General features: G+C 36.1%; 1 long non-coding RNA gene across 1 annotated transcript; it reads right to left on the minus strand.

The window, feature by feature from the left end:
- Positions 1-1316: 1316 nt before the first annotated feature.
- Positions 1317-2799, minus strand: LOC142179499 (uncharacterized). The gene is made up of 2 exons (XR_012707830.1): positions 2334-2799; positions 1317-1628 (listed from the first exon to the last, which is right to left on the minus strand). It is a non-coding gene; the product is annotated as an uncharacterized LOC142179499 (long non-coding RNA).
- Between the last annotated feature and the right edge of the window lie 18052 nt (positions 2800-20851).

Below are 20851 nucleotides of genomic sequence, written 5' to 3' on the forward strand. Positions count from 1 at the left end.
TATTCATGAGATCTTCCAACTAAAAATGAGCAGAGATTGGTGTATATATTTAAAAAAAAGGATGGAAAAAGAAAAAGAAAAATTTATGTGAATATAAAATATTTGAGATTACAAAAAAAAAAGGTTATCAAAGGGAGGAAATGTCGAGCACCAAGAAATGTTTTCTCCAAGCTGGGGAAATAAGTCTCTCTAAAAATATCCTTATTCTACCAGCCTGAAGCCTAACATTACAAGCCCAGAAAAGTCCTAGAAAGATTCTAAAAATCAGTGTTGAACCTATATTAGTGGAGAAAAACATAAGGAGCAAGCCTATTGTCACGACCCTAAACTCGGACCCAGTCATGATGGCGCCTCTCGTGAAAACAAGGCCAGCCGACACTTCCCATTTCAATTTTTAACAGATAAACCATAAGAAATAAGTCTAAAGCATAATAAATAGAATATCAAAGTAGCAGATAATAGCATGATTTGTGGAATACAACTCAACACATCCCGATATCGGAGTGTCACTAGTCATGAGCAACTAAACAATCTGAAATGCCACACCTCCTTTTACTATCCCCCTGGAAGGGGTATAAGGGAGTTTTTTTCCAATTTAAGTGACAATCGAAACGGGATTATTTATTTAAATTCAGAGTTTCCACTTGGGATAATTTATGGTGTCCCAAGTCACCGGTTTTAAAATCCCGAATCGAGGAAGTATGACTCTTATTTACGGTCTGCGAACACAGAAATCCAGGTAAGGAATTCTGTTAACCCGGGAGAAGGTGTTAGATACTCCCGAGTTCTGTGGTTCTAGCACGGTCGCTTTGATCATACTTGGCTTATTAAATCGTCTAATTACTTATTTTAAACCCATGCGCATTCACCTATTTTAATTAAGAAATTATCCTAAAACGAGTCACGCGTACGTGTACTCATTCCATTTGGCGCGTAAAAAATCATGTCATACGTACGTGTCCACAATTAATAACGCTTTATTAATATTTAAAAAAATTGCGTGAACGCATACTCCAATTTTGTTTTTAGAAATCGTAATCATGTCACGCGAACGTGTCCACAATCACAATGATATATTAAACGGGCCTAGAACAACTACGAGCATTTGTCATTTTTATATCTAAGTTATGAAATTAATACAAGGGCCATGAATGATTAAATTATGGATGGCGCACCTCGAACTATATGGACTAAATTTAATTAAAGAGGACTAAATTAATGACAAATTATTATTATTGAGGAAGTTGGTCGAAGTTGTGCGAACGCATACTCCGAATTAATTTTAGAATCGTAATTATGTCATGCGAACGTGTACACAATCACAATAATTAGATTTACAAATGAACTCCATAGACATTACATTTTCGCGGATCCAAGCTAATGAATAGTACGAGCAGACTATCAATATCTTAATGCACACTTTCTAGTATCATATCAATGACTCTCTGTAACCTATAGTACCATCAATAAGAGTGTAATTTTTATTGACAATATTAAAATGGCCTCATCTTATCAATCTAAGAATTTCATCCATGCTCCTACTCTCCGGCCTTCTTCCTTCGTTCATTTTAGCAGAAATTGTGATGAACGATTGGCTATGTGTAGTGCTACCCATCTTCATTTTTTTCCTTTAAAGGAAGTGAAACCAGTTTAACACAACAACCTCTAATCTGTATTGTATGTACAAACAGCAAACATGAAACTTCCTTTTGATTTTGCCCATCACAAAACAAAACTGATGCCATACTTTAAACTCAATAAAGACTAAACATTAACGATAAAAATGGAATCTGTAGAACAAGTTTATTGAATCAGATCCTTTTTAAGTAGAACAAACAAATACACCACACGTCTTCAATAGATATAATGATATGAACCAAGTTCTTGTGCCTTTTCATTCAACAAGTGAATTTAGTTTAAAATTGGTCTGTGCAATTTAGTTTAAACTTAGTCGCACTAGTAAGCCTTCATTTCAATACGACGAGGTAGGCAAAGCAACATGGAGTATTGTGAACTCAAACAAACTGGCCACGTAAACTTCAACACTGCCGAGTCCTTAAGGAAATAACAATTTTCAAGTAACGGAACCAAACAGACACTTAAAACTTCATATTTGATTCAACAGGTAAACAAACAAACATCACAAATAGAAGGCTCAAAATACTAGATCAAAATAGATTTACAAATTATAGAAGCATGAAATTAAGCTAAGATAGTAAGAGAAGGAGAAATAAACCTCAAGTAAACCTGAAATTTAAATGACTCACAATCTGAAAATGCTAATCGACGGAACGAACAGGACTGCAAACAAAATCTAAGTCGGAAAATCTCACCGGAAAACTCATGAGCTCTGACCGGACTGCCTCGCTGATCTTTCCATCTTGTCACTGTTTTTAATCACAAATGGGAGGGAAAGAGTCGCTGGGAAATATTAAACGAATCTGAGCGAGGAATATCTTGAACATAGGAAAGGTTACTGCTCTTTTCTGTGACATAGCTGCTGGTTTTCGTCTGTTTTAAGAGGAATTAGGATGGGTGTTGCCTGTTCCTCTTAATTAGCTGCTCGGTTTTGTCACAGTTTGTGCGTTGTGGCTGTTCGCTTGAAGCCAAAGAAAGAGCCGCCATCCATTTCAAATTAGGTTCTTGGGGTTTTTATTGGCTAAAGAAGATGAAGTTCCAAAGGGGGGGGTTGTGAAGAAGACAAAGCTTTTAAGGGGGGGTTCTTCTCTTGTGTTCCAGTGGTGCTGCTTCAGTCTCTGAGGCGTTAGCTCTTTCTTCCTTTTTTATTCTTTAGTTGATAGCCTTATGTGTATATGTCTAGGGTTCAATTAAAGGGAAGGGTTGTCGGGCTAAGGGTTAATTTTGGGGCAATGGGGGTTTGGGCTGTAGGGCTAGTCCGAAATTGGGCCATCTTCTTGTCTAAAGTTGAGCTAAAATTGTTTTGAATTAACTAACAATTGGGCTTCTTAGAAAATCTGGATTTCATTAACTAAGAGACTAAGTTTTCCTTATTTAAAATAGTATAAAGCATTTATAAAAATGTAAGACTACTCCTAATTAATTAAAATAAACTATTAAAGATAAACCTAAAATGAAACTGTTGAAATAGCTATATTAGGCCTAAACTAAATATTTACGTGCTAAAATATGAAAAATCCTGGGAGGGTCAAAAATCACATGTCTACACGGAATACTCAAAGAAATCTACAGAGTTTAATACAATAACTAAGAACACGGAGAAATAAGATAGGGAAGAAGCTACCTAGAGACTCCTCGGATCCGCCTGAGCTGGGAAGATCAGCACTCAGGAGCGGGACCAGATGCGCCTGAATCTGCACACGGGGTGCAGGGAGTAAAGTGAGTACTCCAACTCAGTGAGTACTAATCATAAATAAAGACTGAAAGCAGGAAATCATGTAAGGCACATTGCATGCTATAATGAAGCAGTAAAACCATTAAAACAGTGAATCAGTAAAGATATAAATTATCATATAAGTTCAGTTTAAACTTCAGGAAATACATTTTTAACAATTAAACAGATAAATGACAGACAAATAAGACAGATAAGCACATAAAGGTTTTTGCCCCTCGGGCACAATGTCAACAATACCAGCCCCTCGGGCTATCTCTCACATTACAATGGGTACCCGTGCTCACTGGGGTGTGCAGACTCCTAGAGAGGCCCCTTACGGACCAAGCGTAATATCAAGTCATCTCGTGGAATTATCATTAAGCCCTCGGCCTCATATCAACAAGCCACCTCGTATCTCAGTCTCTCAGCCTCATAATCAATATCAAATGTTTCCTCACAACATAGGCCCTCGGCCTTACTCAGTCAAAATCCTCACAAGCCACTCGGGCAATAGTAAAACATGATTCTCAACCCAAAATATCATTTAAAATATCATTTAAGTGTTAAAACAGAGTAAAAATGGTTGAGTACGAAAACAATAAAATATAACATGACTGAGCTCAAGTATTAAGTCAAAACAATGAGAAAATATCAATAAAAGTCTCCTAAGGGTTCAAATAGTTGGCACGAAGCCCAAATATGACATTCAGCCCAAATAATGATGATAGTAAATAGATATTAGTCAAATACGCGGCAAAATAGTCATTTGGGACGGACTAAGTCACAATCCCCAACACTGCACGACCTCGCGCTCGTCATCTAGCATGTGTGTAACATCAATATAGCACAACGATGTGCAATCCGGGGTTTCATACCCTCAGAACATCATTTACAATTATTACTCAACTCAATTCGGCCAAATCTCTAGCCCGCGAAGCCTTTGCCCTTCGAATCGGCATCCACTCGCATCGAATCTATCAAAAATCAGAATCACAGCATCAAAATATGCTAAGGGAATGAAGCCCAAACGAAGATAATCAATTTACAACACAAATTCCAAAATTACCAAAACCCGACCCTTAGGTCCACGTCTTGGAATTCGATAATTTTTACATCAATGGATTCCTTATCTTCCCATGAGTTCATACATACCAAAAGTACCAAAATCCAACCACAATAGGTCCCTAAAATCCTCAAGTCTAGGTCTCCAATACCAAGCCCTAGTTTCCCCAATTTTTAATCTTAGATTCAATTAATTATAGCTCTAATCTGTGAAATAATACCCTAGGAACGAGTTTTAGGTCCAAAATTCCTACCTCAATGAAGTTCCCTTGAAATCCCTCTTCAAAATTGTCCAAAGAGCTCTAAAACCGACTCAAAATGGTGAAATAGCTCAAAAATCGCGAAGGACACAATTTATACCTTCTGGCCCAGGCATTTTGGCACCTGCGGCCAATTTACCGCTTCTGCGGTACCGCATTTGCGGTCCTTGAACCGCTTCTGCGAAAATCACTTAAAATGCCCAACTCCGCATTTGCGATAAAATATCTGCACCTGCGCCTTCGCAGATGCGGTCCCACAACTATTTCTGCGGTTCCTGCCAGCCTTACCAGCTCCCGCTTCTGTGACCCAATCTTCCGCATATGCGACATCACTCCTGCGGTCCCCAATCCACAGGTGCGGAAATACCAGAAGCAGAAAAATCTGCAACTGCACAAAATCTCAAACTTCTCCGTCAACCATCCAAAATCACCCCAAGGCCCCCGGGACCCCAACCAAAAGCACAAACATAACGCATAACCTTATTCAAACTTGTACAAATCTTCAAAACACCTTAAACAACATCAAATCAACCAAAAAACATCGGATTCAAGCCTAAGTTTCCAAAAATCTTCCGAATTCCTCTTTTGATCAAAAACCCAACCAAACCATGTCCAAATGACCTAAAATTTTGCGCACACATCCCAAATGGCACAACGGAACTATTGCAACTCTCGAAATTCCATTCTGAGCCCTATATCAAAATTTCGCCTACTAACCGGAAATCGCCAAAATCTTAACTTCGCCAATTCAAGCCTAAATCTACTCCGGGCCTCCAAAATTCATTTCAATCACATTCCTAAGTCTCAAATCACCTCCCGAAGCTATACGAATCATCGAAACTCACATTCGAGCCTTCTAACACATAAGTCAACATCCGGTTGACTTTTCCAACTTAAGCTTCCTCAAAAGAGACTAATGTGAGCGCGTGATTTTTGCCTTATGTTAATTACTCCCATAAATTCAAGAAAAATAAATTTTTCCCATTATTTGCAATTTCGTAGATTTTTGTCGATTTTTTTTAATTGTTTGCATTTATTTGTGCATGTTTAATTTTACTTAATTCATGAAAATACAAAAAACATTGAATTTGCATTTAGGATTTAATTTTACATTTTTAGGTTAATTAGCAATTTAGTTGTCTTATAAAAATGATTAAAATAAAAAAAATAACTCTTTTTGCATGTGTAAGTTTTAATTTTGAATTTTATAGTTTTTCTTTTAATTTAGGATTTAATTAATTATTGAAAATACTATGTTGAGTGATTAGTTTAATTTGGTACGTTATTTTAATTTAAGAGTTATTTTAGTTTAATTTAAAAAAGGAAAAGTAAAAAAGAAGAAGAAGAAAAACAATTGAATTAAAAAGAAAGGAAATTAAAATAAAAGGGTTGATTGATTTTGGGCCACTGATATCGCATCCCAAATGATTTCTCCTTCCAAACCCGTTCAGGCCGGCCCACGCTCCACCCCAATACCCGGTCCAACCCCCACCACACGGCATTGTTCCGTGAAATGAAAGATCTGAGTTGTTGATCTCTTTCAATCCAACGACCAAGGAACGCCCCCCCCCCCCCCGCTTCATTTCTTCACTCATTACTCATTACCTCGTATCTCTGCACTTCATCTCCTCAATCTCTCTCATCTCTAACCCTAGACCCGCCGCCCTGAATTTCTTCACCATCTCCGGCCGGCGGCGGATCTCAAACTACCACCAAAATCTAACCACACAACCACCACTCATCCCTGAGTACCAATCCACCACCACATATCCTCAAAATCCCCATCAAATCGGGTCAGTTTCAGATCTAAAAAAAGAAGAAGAAGAAGAAGAAGAAGAAGAAGAAAAGGAAAATCTCCCCAAGTCTTCGAGTTAACGATTAGGGCTGAAATCGGTATTGATCGTCTATTCTCGACGAGAACATGCGACTGATGCCAATTTTGGGTCAAATCGAAGTCGCCTAAGGTTTGTCAAGCCCTATCCGTGTGACCATTTAGGTATTTCTGTTCTTTTCTCCATCTTTTGTTTTGTTCTTGTCCTCATCTCCTTCTGATTCCTCTCTTTTCTTTCTTGTTTTACTACTCTAAAGTCGTTATAATTGCATAAATAGGATCGACTCATTTCAGTGTATAATATTTAGATTAAGCTCTCTGATTGGTATTTGCTAGTTTTCTTTCTATTTTTTTCCTTTTATTAGTTCTGCTTCGTGTAAATGTTTTGTGTCTAAAATTTAGAAATGGAATAATTTTGGTTTTCTTGGTTTGATTGAGAATTCATTGGCCTAAAACTGAACTTGGGATCGCTAAATGCAAGAAGCCCAAAGAGCTGTTGAAGCTCGTTGTTACAGGGGGGCCAAAGGCATTTGGGCAATTTGGTTCAAAGTTTTAGCGTGAAAGTAATTAGTGAGTCTTTTAGGGGTATTTGGGGAAATTTAATAAGGGGAATCTGGTCTAACTAACTAGGTAGCTTCCAGAAAATTGGGGAAGGGATTGACTTAACAAAACAGGTTTTAAATTGGGGGTCTGAAGGGAATTAATGAAAATTGGGGGAGGGGTAACTAGTAAATTAGCAAAATCACTTTTGTTGCCCTAAAGCCATCTATATAAGGCTTGCCTTCAATAGAATTAAAAAAATATCAGACCCTAGAAATTAGAAACGACTGAGAAAATACCAACACTAAAAAAGTTTGAAGAATCAGAAGAAAAATACAAAAACAAATCACAAAATACTGTTACATTGAAGCTTTTTGTGTAATTCTTTGGGTTTTAAAGTTTGAAGTAATCTTTGATTCATTCTGGGCTCGGAATGGCTTGAAAGGACTGAATTTCTTGGTTGTTTAGCTTGTGTTGGTGTTGCTGACATTCTGCTGCTGTTAACTCCTTATCTTTTATTTGCAATCCAGGTATTCTCCAAACTATGCATAACAAGTGAATGTGAGCATGTGTTTCGAGTTGAAACCTGATTGAGTACAAAGTTGTACTTGAGTTTTATTCCTTATGTTTTTTCATTTTATTAGTATTTTGTAGTAAATCCAATACTAGACATGTTATTTTAGCTTTCTCATGTCACTAATGTGTTGTAAAATGAGTCAATTTAAGAGTTTGGGTGTGATTTTGGATTCAAGTAAATGATATGTGAACATCCTGGGTTCTGAGACTTGTGGTATTAAGAAAATAACCTAGTTTAAATTAAATTTCATAGTGTATTTGTGAGTTGGCTTGAAATTAAATTGCTGCTGTGTATTGATGAAGTCTATCAAGCTTATCTGGTATTGTTGGGTGTGAATGGCATGTTTTGTGTGAGTGTGGACTCGATCTTAAGTTTTTCTCTTCAGCCTTAGCTTTGCAAGGTTTAGGCTCTTTGGGCCTGGACTTAGGGCTGTTTACAAAGTGGGAGTTGCCTTACCATGTGTTGTTTGGGCCTGCTTCTCGGATCCAGTAGCATACATGATTGCTACTGCTGGGTTTGGCTCTGTTAGGGGTTCGACCTGAGGCCTCATGGCTTTCAGTAGTGCTAATAGGACTTGATATTTAAAATCATGGCTATTTAATGTCAATCTCGCCAAATATTGTTGATATGGTGTGTTAAAAGGTTTAATCGAGGTTTTTGATTTTCATATCATTGTTCTTAAGTTAGTTTGGGATTGAAGTTAAATTGAATGTTGTATGGTTTGTGTTTGTATGTCACTAATACCCTTGAATCAAACAATGTTCTCTTTTAAAAAATGTAATCTAGTATAGTAATGCCCATAACCCTTTTAGCCTGTTATTGCATACTGATGAATGTAGTTGAGCTTGGCTGGAATTTTGAGGTTCGAATATTGACCGCTTGACTGTGGAAGGACTCGATCTCGAGTCTCTGATTCTTCCGCATTGTCTTAAATCAATTTGGGCTACCTTTGGGCCCAATAGTTAATTTAAGTGTTGTGGCCCATCGTGCCTATGACAGGCGTGGCCCAAAGGGTTGGGAACCAGCATGATTTCAGTGATTGTGCAAACAATAACTCCAAATTGTGTTTTTTTTTCTTCTTGTTTAAAATAATTCTTTTACTAAGCTGAGGCGTGCTATAATAAATAACACCAATAGTCTATGGCCCTCATAATTATAAATAAGAAATCATTTGAACCATTAGATTTGAGGCATGCCATATTAAGTAGGATATAGTTTATGGCCCTCGAGAGTTTAGTTCAAACATCCTTTAAAATTAGAATCGAGGTGTGCCATTAGTTGAATTTTCCATGGCCCTCATAAACTTGAGAATACGTAGTTGCTTTAGGCGCGCTATTTAAATTAACTTCCTTAACTCGGGTGTGCATTTCATGTGACCTAACTCTAATTCTCAACAACGTTAAATAAAATGTGTCGTGGATTGTGGGTGCATTTCATGTGGCGCGGTTCAAGGCGTGTTTTAAATAACGTTGAATCTTCTTAAAAATGATTAAAAGCAGTTAATAAGTTAAAATATACCATAGGCTAAAACATGTATTAAAATTGGATAATAGGCTAATAATAACAGTTGAGCGACCGTGCTAAAACCACGGAACCCGAGAATGCCTAATACCTTCTCCCAGGTTAACAGAATTCCTTACCCAGATTTCTATGTTTGCAGACCGTAAATAGAGTCAATCTTTCCTTGATTCGGGATTTAAACCGGTGACTTGGGACACCATAAATCATCCCAAGTGGAGAATCTGAATTTTAATAAATAATCCTGTTTCGATTGTCGCTTAAATTGGAAAAAACTCTCCTATATACCCTTCCGGGGGTAGAAAAAGAAGGTGTGACAACTAAGTGTCTCAAACCTTACCAATTCCTTTCCGAACCCGAGCCAACCAACCTTATCGCATATAGAACTGATAGATAAAGTAATAAGAAGCAAAAATAGGGGAAACGGAGTGGTAACTCATGAGACGACTGGTCGGGTCGTCACACCTATGAACAAGAGTATGATATTAACTGAATAAGTGATCATAAATCTATCAATTCTGAAAGATTTAAGGGAAGAAGATTGCAAGTTCTTGTTGATCAAAGCAGAATTCAGAAATAAGGTAAAAGATTTGGTGAATTTTAAAAGGGTTAATTGCATTGACCATATTGGAGGATATTTATTTTGTATAAATTTTCTATCATACAATAGTCATGGATTTTGGAAAATATATTTTTAAAGTATTCTTTTTCCTCGAGAACAAGCAAAAGTTCAAGTATGGTGGTATTTGATGGATATAAATTATTCATGTAATTTCATGTGTAAAAAATAAGTTTTTAAAATAAAATATGAATAATTATATCCTATCCTCGCATATTTTCTAACAATTCTTGTCGGAAAAAGAAATTATGAAAAAGAAAAAGCCACAGTTGCACACATCATCGTCATATTCGCAAATGTGGAATATACATATGGGCTTATGGAAAGAGACAATTAGAGATGAAAAGGAGTATAGTTGCATATGTGAAATCTATATTTGCAAAGGTCACATTCGCAAAACCTACATTTGCAAGTCTATGTCATGAAGTCAAGAATGGGAGCAAAAAAGTTATAGATGCATGCGTGGAATCTATATGTGCAAAGGTCACATTCGCACACATGGAACATACATATGCAAAACTAACTCATGAAGTCAAGAGTGAAGCACAAGTGCCACATTTGCATATATTGAATCTACCTACACAAAGGTCACTTTGCATACATGGAAGCTACATTTGCAAGACTAACTCATGAAGTCAAAAGTGAAGCACAAGTGCCATAGTTGCATATATAGAATCTACGTACACAAAGGTCACTTCGCATACATGGATTTCACATTCGCAAAAGTGGAACATGACAAAAGCTACTCATCTTTTCCTATAAATATCAAGCTCTCTTTGTATAAGGATATCCAATTTTTCTAAGACAAGAACTAGTCTTGATCTTCTTTCTTTGTAGTAAAAATATTTCCTTAGTCTTTTAAATATTTCTAGTCTTCTAAATATCTTTTTTAGCTTTTGTTACTCCATAATGGAGTAATTTCTTTTTTTGGGATAGTTGATGAAGCTTGATATATTCTATTATATTATCTTAGTTTTTATATATTCTTGGCTTGAAACTTTTTATGTACATTTCATACTATGCTGAAATAATGGTTTTTAATTACTCTATCATCACATATACATATTTTATCTCTAAGTTATTCATATATTAATTTTATAATTCTCGCGGAGCAAAATTAATATATAATAACTGATGAATAAAATAGTAGTGTGAAAGTAATTTTTCAGTAAACTATTATTTCAAATCAGTAATCTTGCTTGCCTCAGTTTTTATTCTCACGGAGGAATTGTTGTAGGCAAGATTATTGATCCTTGGTAAAAATATTCTCACAAATTTTTTACTTTCTTTTAGCACAATTCAAGCAAGAAAAATATTTTGGTTTAAACGTCACTAGTCTTAAATTGATTAATTAATATAATTCTCACAGAGTGTTATTAATTGATTATTTCTCAGTGAGCAAAATATAATTGTATTAGAAATAAGCAATTATTCTTTAGAGAAATAAATGTAGAAATTGAGATTTTATTATAGTAATATTATCAAGTGAATTCAATGATTCCCAACTCCTTTTTAAATTATAAATCTTCCAAAAATATTTTGTTTTGTTTAAGTAATTAACAAGTTTTATACCTCACTCACTTTTTATCAATTTGATTTTCTCAAATAGTAGTTAAAATATTACAAGTCTGTAGCATAGATTATCCAGTCTCTGTGGGACGATATCTTAAACTATATTAGAATTTGACAGAGTACGAGAAGGAAATTCTAATACATATTGGCCTCATCACTGGGACTTCTCTGAACTTGAAATCTTTGATGTCTTCTGCGATCGCACATTACATTCGACCTCTGTTAGATTCTCTTTGTATTTTGCGGCCGCAGAAGGAATTCTGCGCTCTGCACATTTAGCCTTTTGCTTGCTTTTTGTACTTGAGTTCATTTTACTCCTTTTTGAGTTGGATTTTATTTTTTTGGCTCATTTCCCAATGCTCCTACATTTAAGCACATTTCACCAATTTTCGGGAAAAAAATTAAGCACTTTTGGACTAAAACGAAAGTAAAAAGGCGCTAATAAGTAGTCAAAATTCTCACTTATCACCTCCCTAAGCACTTTAATACATATACTTTAAATTCAAACCCCACACTTATGTTGAACCAAACCCCAACCTTCATTCATAATAGCCTCAACCTCCCAATATCGTTAAGCACAAATAAGACAAAATTTACCACTAGCAAGAATTCAAATTTTTTTCTAAGTTTTAATTTTTTTCTTTCTTTTTCAATCAAACTCTTTTTTTTAATTCTCTACAAGTGGCTCTCATAATTTTTCAAACAGTGCACTTTTCTCTTTTTTCTATAATTCTACTCAAAACCCGACCATACCTCACTTAAATTTTACATGCTCATAATAAAATCAAGTGCTCAAGAGATGTAAAAGGTTCAAACAGATAGACAATTCAAATAAAGGCTCAAGCTTATAGTGTGGTTGCCAAAGAAATAGGATTACAAGCTCAAAGTACATCACATTTAGGTGGGTAAAGACATATATCTGGCTCAACAAAGAAATGTCTATATCACTTCCTAGACTGAACAAGACTATTATTTCGTTTTGCAAACACACGGGGCAAGTTCTAGACATCAACCGGCATGCACAAAATATCATAAAACCTCACACACATATTGGCACATAACTCACTTAGGATCAGATCTATCCCGACTCTTTAGTCAAAGCATTTATGCAAATTTACAATCATATAATTTAAGGTACTTATTTCCGAGTCAAGAACTGAGCCTAAGCGTCACAAATCAGGAACTCATTGCTCTCAAGGCACAATAAAGTCAAGAAAAGTCATCTCCCTTTAACACCTAGCACAAGACTTTACTACTCCTATCAAAAGAAAAACTAACTACACTCAGTTCAAGCAAAACTCTTAAAAAAGAACTGCGGTACAAAGAAAAATCAAGGGGCAATTGTTACACTATCTAAGAAAATAAAATATTTTTTTCTTCGACTTTGATCCCTCAAGAAGACAGTCGAGGAAATCCATCATCGGAAAAAGTCACAAAAAAATTCAATCAAAAGAAACGATTTCAAATACACATATACATATTTACATTCCCACCCCACACTTTAAATTGTAGTATGTTCCCATGACACATAAATAAAAAGCAAGAGATAAAGGAAACTTTCCTGATTCATCTGGTTGGGTCTGAATCGAAGTCGGGATCTCCTTTGCACGCCCCACCCAGTGCACACATCCATGCTGAGAGCTTCTTTTCAACGTTCTTTGGGTACATCCCACACTTATCAGTTTCACTTTTTCCAATTTGCTCTTTCAGGTCCCCCTTTTCTCCTTCCATTTTGAAATTAATCTTTCATCCCCCACTCTGAGCATGAGTTGCCTTTGCTTAATGTATAGAATTGCTCTGCCCATAACCAAGAAGGGTCTTCCTAAAATCAGCGGGACCTCCCTATTTTCCTCCATCTCACTACAATGAAGTCCATGGGGAACACAAATTTGTCTACCTGAACCAGCACGTCTACCACTATTCCTTCAGATATGATTGTGGTATGATCTGTTAGCTGCAAGGACACAGGTATCGACCTGATCTCTCCAAACACTCCCTCCAGTTTCCTAAAAATAGACAAAGGCATAAGATTAATGGAAGCACCTGAATCACATAAAGATTTTTTAAATTTAGTACTTCCTAAAGAGCAAGGTATAGTAAAACTCCCTGGATCTCCACATTTTTTAGGGAGCTTATTTTGCAATATGGCAATTTTGACAACCGATGCCTCTTCCACTTTCCGCTTCTTGAACAATATCTCCTTCATGAATTTAGCATAAGCTGGCATCTGTGAAAGCACCTATGTGAAAGGTATATTCACATGCACCCACGTGAACACTTCTAGAAAGCGCTCGAATTGTTTGTCCAACTTCTCTCTTTTTTGCTTCTCAGGGAAAAGGTAGAGCTAGCATGTATTTGCTCTCTTCAGTCTCATTATTTGTTGAATTATTATTTTTCTTCTTTTTCTGAGCTTTAATCTTCCCCTTATTCTTCAAATCTTTATCTACCCTCACTTCACCTTCTTGAATGTTGTTGATTTTCTGTTCCTCCACAATCTCCACCTATCTTTCAACCAGCTCATCCTTTTGCTTTGCTATGGGATCCTCTAACTTGTGCTCACTCCTCAAAGACACTGCATTTATTGTCTCCTTTGGATTTCTTTCAGTATCGGCAGAGAGCATTCCTGGAACCCTCTCAGACAATAGAGTAGCTAGGTGCCCAACCTGTCTTTTCAGATTTCAAAAGGTTGTGTCCAGTTTTTTGATAGGTACACCATGTTCTCGTATAGCTGAGCTATGGGCTTCAAGTCTCTCATCTATGTTAATAATAAAGGCTTTCATTAGATCTTACATACTAGACTGATTGGACTATGGAGGATGATATTGTTGCCTCTACTGATTTTGAAAACCTTGCGCTCCATGTCCCTAGGGTTGGAGTTATTCTACTACCATGAGTTCATACTACCATTTGGTGAATTCCAAGAAAAACCTGGGTGCCTCTGTCCCATAGGATTGAAATTATTACCACTTTGGTAGTTGTCTCTATTAAAGCTTCCCACAATATTCACCACTTCATTTGCAGCTAAGGCCTGACACTCATGCGTCAGATGACCCATTCCACAGAAATCACAAATTGGTGATGGTTGGCTCTGGACCTTGGCTAAGGTCAACTTCTTATTTCTTTGGCCATGTCATCTAGTTGGGCTTGCACTGCTATGTTAGAATCTACTTGATGAACCCCAACTGATTTTCTTCTATCATTACTCTCAATAATCCACTGGTTAGCGTCTTCAGAGAGCTCATCAAGAATTGCCACAATCTCCTTAGGAGTCTTCTTCATTAAAGAACCTCCAACTGCAGTGTTTAGAGTTCGTCATGAGGGGGGTGTCAGTCCATCCCGAAAGTCCCAGAGTTGCATCCAAAATTCAATCCCAATATGCTAACACTTTCTCACTATCTCTTTGAATCTTTCCCAAGCCTCGAAGACTATTTCAATGTCCGCATGGCAGAAGTTGTGAATTTCCCTTCTGAACTTCACTATTTTTGCAGCTAAGAAGTATTTGTCAAGAAACTTTCTAGTCATATCTTCCCATGTCCTGATTGACCCCGTTGGTAAGCTACGAAGCTAGTGCTTCACGTCATCCTTTAGTGAAAAGGGGAATGCCCTTGAGTAGACTGCATCTTTTGACACTCCATTGTAGTGAAAGGTATTCATGATTTTCTCAAAATCCATCAAGTGAGTGTTAGAATCTTCATTCACCTTCTCTCTAAAAATACAGTTGTTCTGAATAGTTTGAAGAAATCCTTGCTTCGACTCGAAATTATTTGATGCTACTGGTAGAGGTCTGAAACTAGATAATCCCTGATTGTAGACTGGTTTGGCATAATCGCCCAATGCTCTACCAGGCCTGAGTACCGCATTCTCGAACTGGTCTTCAATCAAGGGTTGATTTAGATTCAATCTTCAACCCCCATTATCTTCGACGATCTCCTCAGCAGCTCTACGGGCTACATCAGCTGCTATCCTTGCAGCTTCTTCTCGCTACTGTGCTGCCTCTCTTGTAGCTAATTGCACCTCATCTTCACCGTTATTAGCCATATGTTCTTGGATTGAAGGTTGCCCCAAGAACTTTTTGGTGAGCTCTTTTTTTTTCCTCATCCGTCGGAGACTCTTTTCTACCTATGGATTGTATAGAATCAATTCCTTTGAAGAAGATCGAGTCATACACCAGAGACGTCAATTTGTTGCCTGCACACAGAAGAGGAAACCCGTGAAGAATAGAAAAAAAAATCTTGAATTAGCACCAAAAATTATTTTGTACGCTATTGATTGCCAATCCCTGTCAACGACGCCAAAATTTGTCGCGCACAAAACACAACACGTAATTGATGCTCGGTAATCAAAGATAATATAGTATAATATCATCTCCATAGAGATTGGTTAAACATTGTTCGATTAATTTCTGGTTTAATTGCTACTCAGGAGGATCAATACTTGAGATAAATGATTATACACTAAGTTTAACTACTAAATAAAGCAACTGACAATTGACAACAAGGAGTTAGAGATTCGCAGAGTTGGTTTCTTATCAATGTGAGAAATAAGAATTTGATAGGATAGGTGCAAGATAGCTATTTAGGATTTAACTCTAGTTTAATTCACTCTAATGTTCTAATAATTCTCACAAATTCACTTGATGATTAGTTCAAATGTATAGTCAAGACTCCTCTCTCGATTAAATGTTAACTCTATGAGGTGAACTAATATAAGCACTGTGAAGTGTGCAAGCATGCGTTAATGGATTGATCCTTAGGAAAACGTCTCTCGAATATTCTCCTAACTTGATTTAATCAACAATTCAACAAGCTCTTTTGATTACTTAAGAGAATCAATGAATTAAATCAAACAAAATAATGAAAATATAATCACCAAGAAATTCCTCTTTCGATTAAATAACCTAGCGAATAACATTGCAACAATTCAAAACTCCATAAACGAATTCATACACGAACTAGAGTTAAAATCCACAAATATTTATCAAAATACTATACCCGTCAAACTCTAAGGTAAACTACTCCATAATCATGGAGGAAGTCATCACAATTGCAATTGAAGAATAATAAAGCATCAATCTGACTTTACAATCCAAACTCTCGTATTGAATTGATGGAAAGATGATGGAATCTCGTGTCTTGTAGGCTCCAATGCTCTCCTAATGCTTCCAAGGTCAAAGTTCGTCTAAAAATTATGTTTTGGTGTATTTATACTATGTAGGAACGTGCCCGGATGAAACTACCCGTTCCAAGCCGAAGTGGGACAATTGAACCGCGAAAATACACTGGCGCGGCACCCCATGCGCCACATTAGTGAGGATTTTCAGAGAGTTAATTTTTTTCACTCTGTAGGAATTTTACACTAGCGCCCCGCTACGTATGGCATGGAGCGGTAGTGCAATTTTCTTAGAGTAATTTTGTTTTTGACATCCAGACTTGATCCTCGACCTCCGAACGTGATCCCGATTTAATTTCTTCGGCATTTACTCAGACTTTAAAGCTCCACATTCTTTGATTTAGTTCCAAATTATCTTTTTAACTTGGAATCACTTTTTACAATGCATAAAACATATAATAAGTGCAATACACTAATATTTAAGCTCAAACACAAGTAAAATACAGTAATTAGAGTGCAAACTATGACTAAAACACGTGATTCTAGCCTACCATCAATAGGTAAAAATGCTAAGTTTATTGTTGAATAGCCTTTACATTTGACGATCAGGGGCGGATGCACGTTTCCTCAAGCGGTGTCATGCGACACCGCTTCGTCGGAAAATTTTACTAAATATATATATTAATACTGTACGGAAACGGATAAGTAAGAAAAAATGACACCACTTGACATAAATTGTGCCTTGGTGTGTTGGTTTTGTGCTTGATTTTGCTCTAAGAGGTCAAAGGTTCAAACCTCAACTAGTACATTTTTCTTTTGTAAATATTTGAGAGAGCCTTTGTAGTTAAAAATTGTGATGAAGTAGAATTGAATTCAAAATCTTTTTTAACTTAAGACTCAACAAAACCAATAAACTAAGGTTATTTCTTGTCTAAAAGTATGATAATCAAAGTAACATTCCAGTTCTTTTATAAATTTCGACACCGCTTACAAAAATTCCTGCATACGCCCCTATTGACGACTAATCACAATTAATGAAGATGAAATGTCATATGGTTGCCCTAAACAGCATACAACAACAACAACAACAACAACAACAACCCAGTATAATCCCACTTAGTGAGGTCTGGGGAGGGTAGTGTGTACGCAGACCTTACCCCTACCCTAGGGTAGAGAGACTGTTTCCAAATAGACCATCGGCATCCTTCCCTCCAAGAACTTCCCACCTTGCTCTTGGGAAGACTCGAACTCACAACCTCTCGGTTGGAAGTTGGGGTTGCTTACCATCAGAACAACTCCTCTTGTCTGCCCTAAACAGCATAGTGCATCTAAAATGCAGTACTCCCTTTTATCAAAGTTGAGTTGTATACGAAGTTGCACGTGAGCTTCCTTTGATTTGTATACAGAGGCGGCTCAACCCAAGGCAACTAAAGCCAAGGCTTTAGGCCCCCAAAAATATAGGGCCCAAATTTTACTCATATTATATATAAGATAAGTATATTTTACATAATTACTTCTATAATTCTTTATAATGATAAGAAAATCATGTGATCAACCATTTGCTATGTCAATAATCATTATGGCATAATTCCAAACATTATGCTATTTTTCAGAAATAGTATTAACAATATTTGCCTCCAAAGGCCTCTAATAACGGTTTAGCTTTAGTCCCCTTACCCCATCGAGCCGCTACTGTTTGTATATTAATCACTTTATCTTATGATTATATTGTTAAATAACTTAAAAAGTATATGTCCAGTAAAACATATACAAAGTTGAAAAGATCTAAACATACAACCACAAAGCCAGCATATCTTTTGTCCAACACTTTATTAATGTTTTCATTGACTTGAATGCATCTACTTTTTTTAGTTTCAAACTCTTTATTATGCCGGGAAGTGGTATGGACCACCCCACAAAGTTTTATTTCCTTTTTTACATTTTTTCTTTTTTGATCTTAAATTGATGGTTTAAAATAATGCTGCTTACAAATTGCACAAGCAGAGAGTCAATATGACTTTATCTCAGGAGAGGGGTAGGAGAACACTTCACAAAATGCCTCAATGAGCTGAAGTGTAAGGTGTAACGGAAGAAAACAGTAGAGATGAAGTCTATCCCATAGCCTAGTCTATATTCGTAGCTGACGCAACTTCGTATCTACTTTCATTGAAAAGACAAAGTGGCAACTTCACTAGCCCCAATTTTAGGCCTAAAAACTCAAACATACTAGTGAAAATTTCCATTCTTCATGCCATCGTAGGATGGATGTACCTCCACTCTTCGTTATGAAGCTCTAATGATGCAAAGAAAATCAAAGTTAGAGATGAATTTGTCGAGAACATGTTTTTTCTGCAATTACGGTTATACTATTTCTACGAGTCCATTTCTAGTATGGTCACTTAACTAATAGAAATTATCTATGAAAGTCACTTTGCTTTGTTTTGTAACTAGAAAGTTATTATACTTTGCACATTATAACTCAAAAGTCACTCATCACTTTTTGGGCATTATTAAACATTATTTTTCATATTTCTTTTCAGCCCAAACATTTAAAAAGTCAAAAAATCTATTTAAACCATGACTCGACCGTTCCATGACCCGCACCCATTTTCTCTTATTTCTATTATAACAAACGCAAATATTACTTTGTTATAGTGTCTTACATTGGTTCTCAATATAGTTATACTAAATGTATACATTGGTTTAAGCAAAGTATTAAATAGAGAATCAGAAATTAATCTTAACAAACTAGAGGAGTTAAATTTGAAAGTGAAACAAGAAAATTAGCAGCGTTGAAGTGGAATAAAATAAAAATGAGGAAGGAAAAATGAAAAAAAGTTATATATGCTTGAAATTTTGACCAAGAAATAGTAATATAAGAGTAAATTAAAAGACAGTATCCTCGATATTTTAGAACAAGAACGCGCATTGCTTATAGTAAATATAATGTTACTAGAAGACCATTTCTAGTCGAACGGATTTAATACTTTGCTTAAACCAGTATGTTGAAAACCAAGATAATTAACAGCATTAACAGCAAAGTAATATTTACGTTCTTTGTAAGAAAAATAAGAGAAAGTGGGTCGGATCAAAGAGCGAGTTGAGTCACGGTTTAAATAGATGTTTTTTATTGTTTAAATGATTGAGTTAAAAAAAGAATATGAAAAATAATATTTAATATGCCCTAAATATATTGAGTGACTTTGAGTTACAATGTACAAAGTATGATGACTTTTGGGAAATGAACTCCTATTTCTACCTCTGGATCAGATGTGCAATCCATGATGTTTTTGTGACAAATTCAGTTTGCCAAACGAGTTATACTTGAGACTGGAGGGAGTAGTTAATTATGACATTGTATGTAGTAGGTATTCCTTTGTCTAAAGAAACTCATTTATGTCATCTCCTCTACTTGCGTTCCAAACCCTACTACCACGCAAACATATCTACTACAACAACAATCCACTATAATCTTATAAGTGGGGTATGGGGAGGGTAGAGTGTACGTAAACCTTACCTTTACCCTGAGAGATAGACCCTGGGGGATAGAGAGGTGGTTCCTGATAAATCTTCAGCACAAAAAAATGCAATAAGACAATAAACCAGTGACAACACGCAAACACATCTAAGGCTCTAAATAGTCTTCAGCACACACATTTAAGGCCCCATTATGAAGTCTTCAAGAATAAATTAGCCATAGTTTCACCACACGCAACTCAAAAGGTACTGAAACCTATTAGCATTGCATCCCCAAAGAAATCAGGACAAGGAGATTAAATCTTGCAGTTGAAGCAATACATGACTGGATATTACCATCTGTCTAAACTCATTTTCCTTTGAAAAATACAAGTACAAGAAATCTGCTAACCCCGACATCTGTTCCATTTAACAGAATAGGGGACCAAAGAAGCTTGCCACTAACCCCTACCCCAAATTGAATGACTAGTTTCAAAGCATTCCTCAATCTGCTTCATCATATACATGTTGGTACACATACAAAAGGAAGAAACTATTTGAAAAGAATATTCATCATTCATGTCCACAGACAGCAAACAAGTTACTGCTCTTAAAGATTAAACGCCAAAAGACCACACATTCTCTAGTAACAATTAAGAACAAACTTGTGAAGCTCATGAACTTCACCACATCTGCCTGAGAACAACCAAAAGAATCGGAAAGCTGTTAAGAATATTGGTAAATGGTACAAGAGCTTGACTAAATTTTAAGAAGTAATACAATGACCATGAAACAAAAACAGACAATCTCACCTCAATAACCCTCTACTCACAAAATATATAAATCAATGTTTGATTGAATATATATAACGGATGGCTCAATAAAGTGAAGGTTGAGCTGCTTGTATATGCAAATTCAAGTAGTAACATAAACTATATCTATCTAAAAATGATGG

The sequence above is a fragment of the Nicotiana tabacum genome, chromosome 3 (assembly GCF_000715075.1).
Source record: "Nicotiana tabacum cultivar K326 chromosome 3, ASM71507v2, whole genome shotgun sequence".
Classification (NCBI taxonomy): domain Eukaryota; kingdom Viridiplantae; phylum Streptophyta; class Magnoliopsida; order Solanales; family Solanaceae; genus Nicotiana; species Nicotiana tabacum.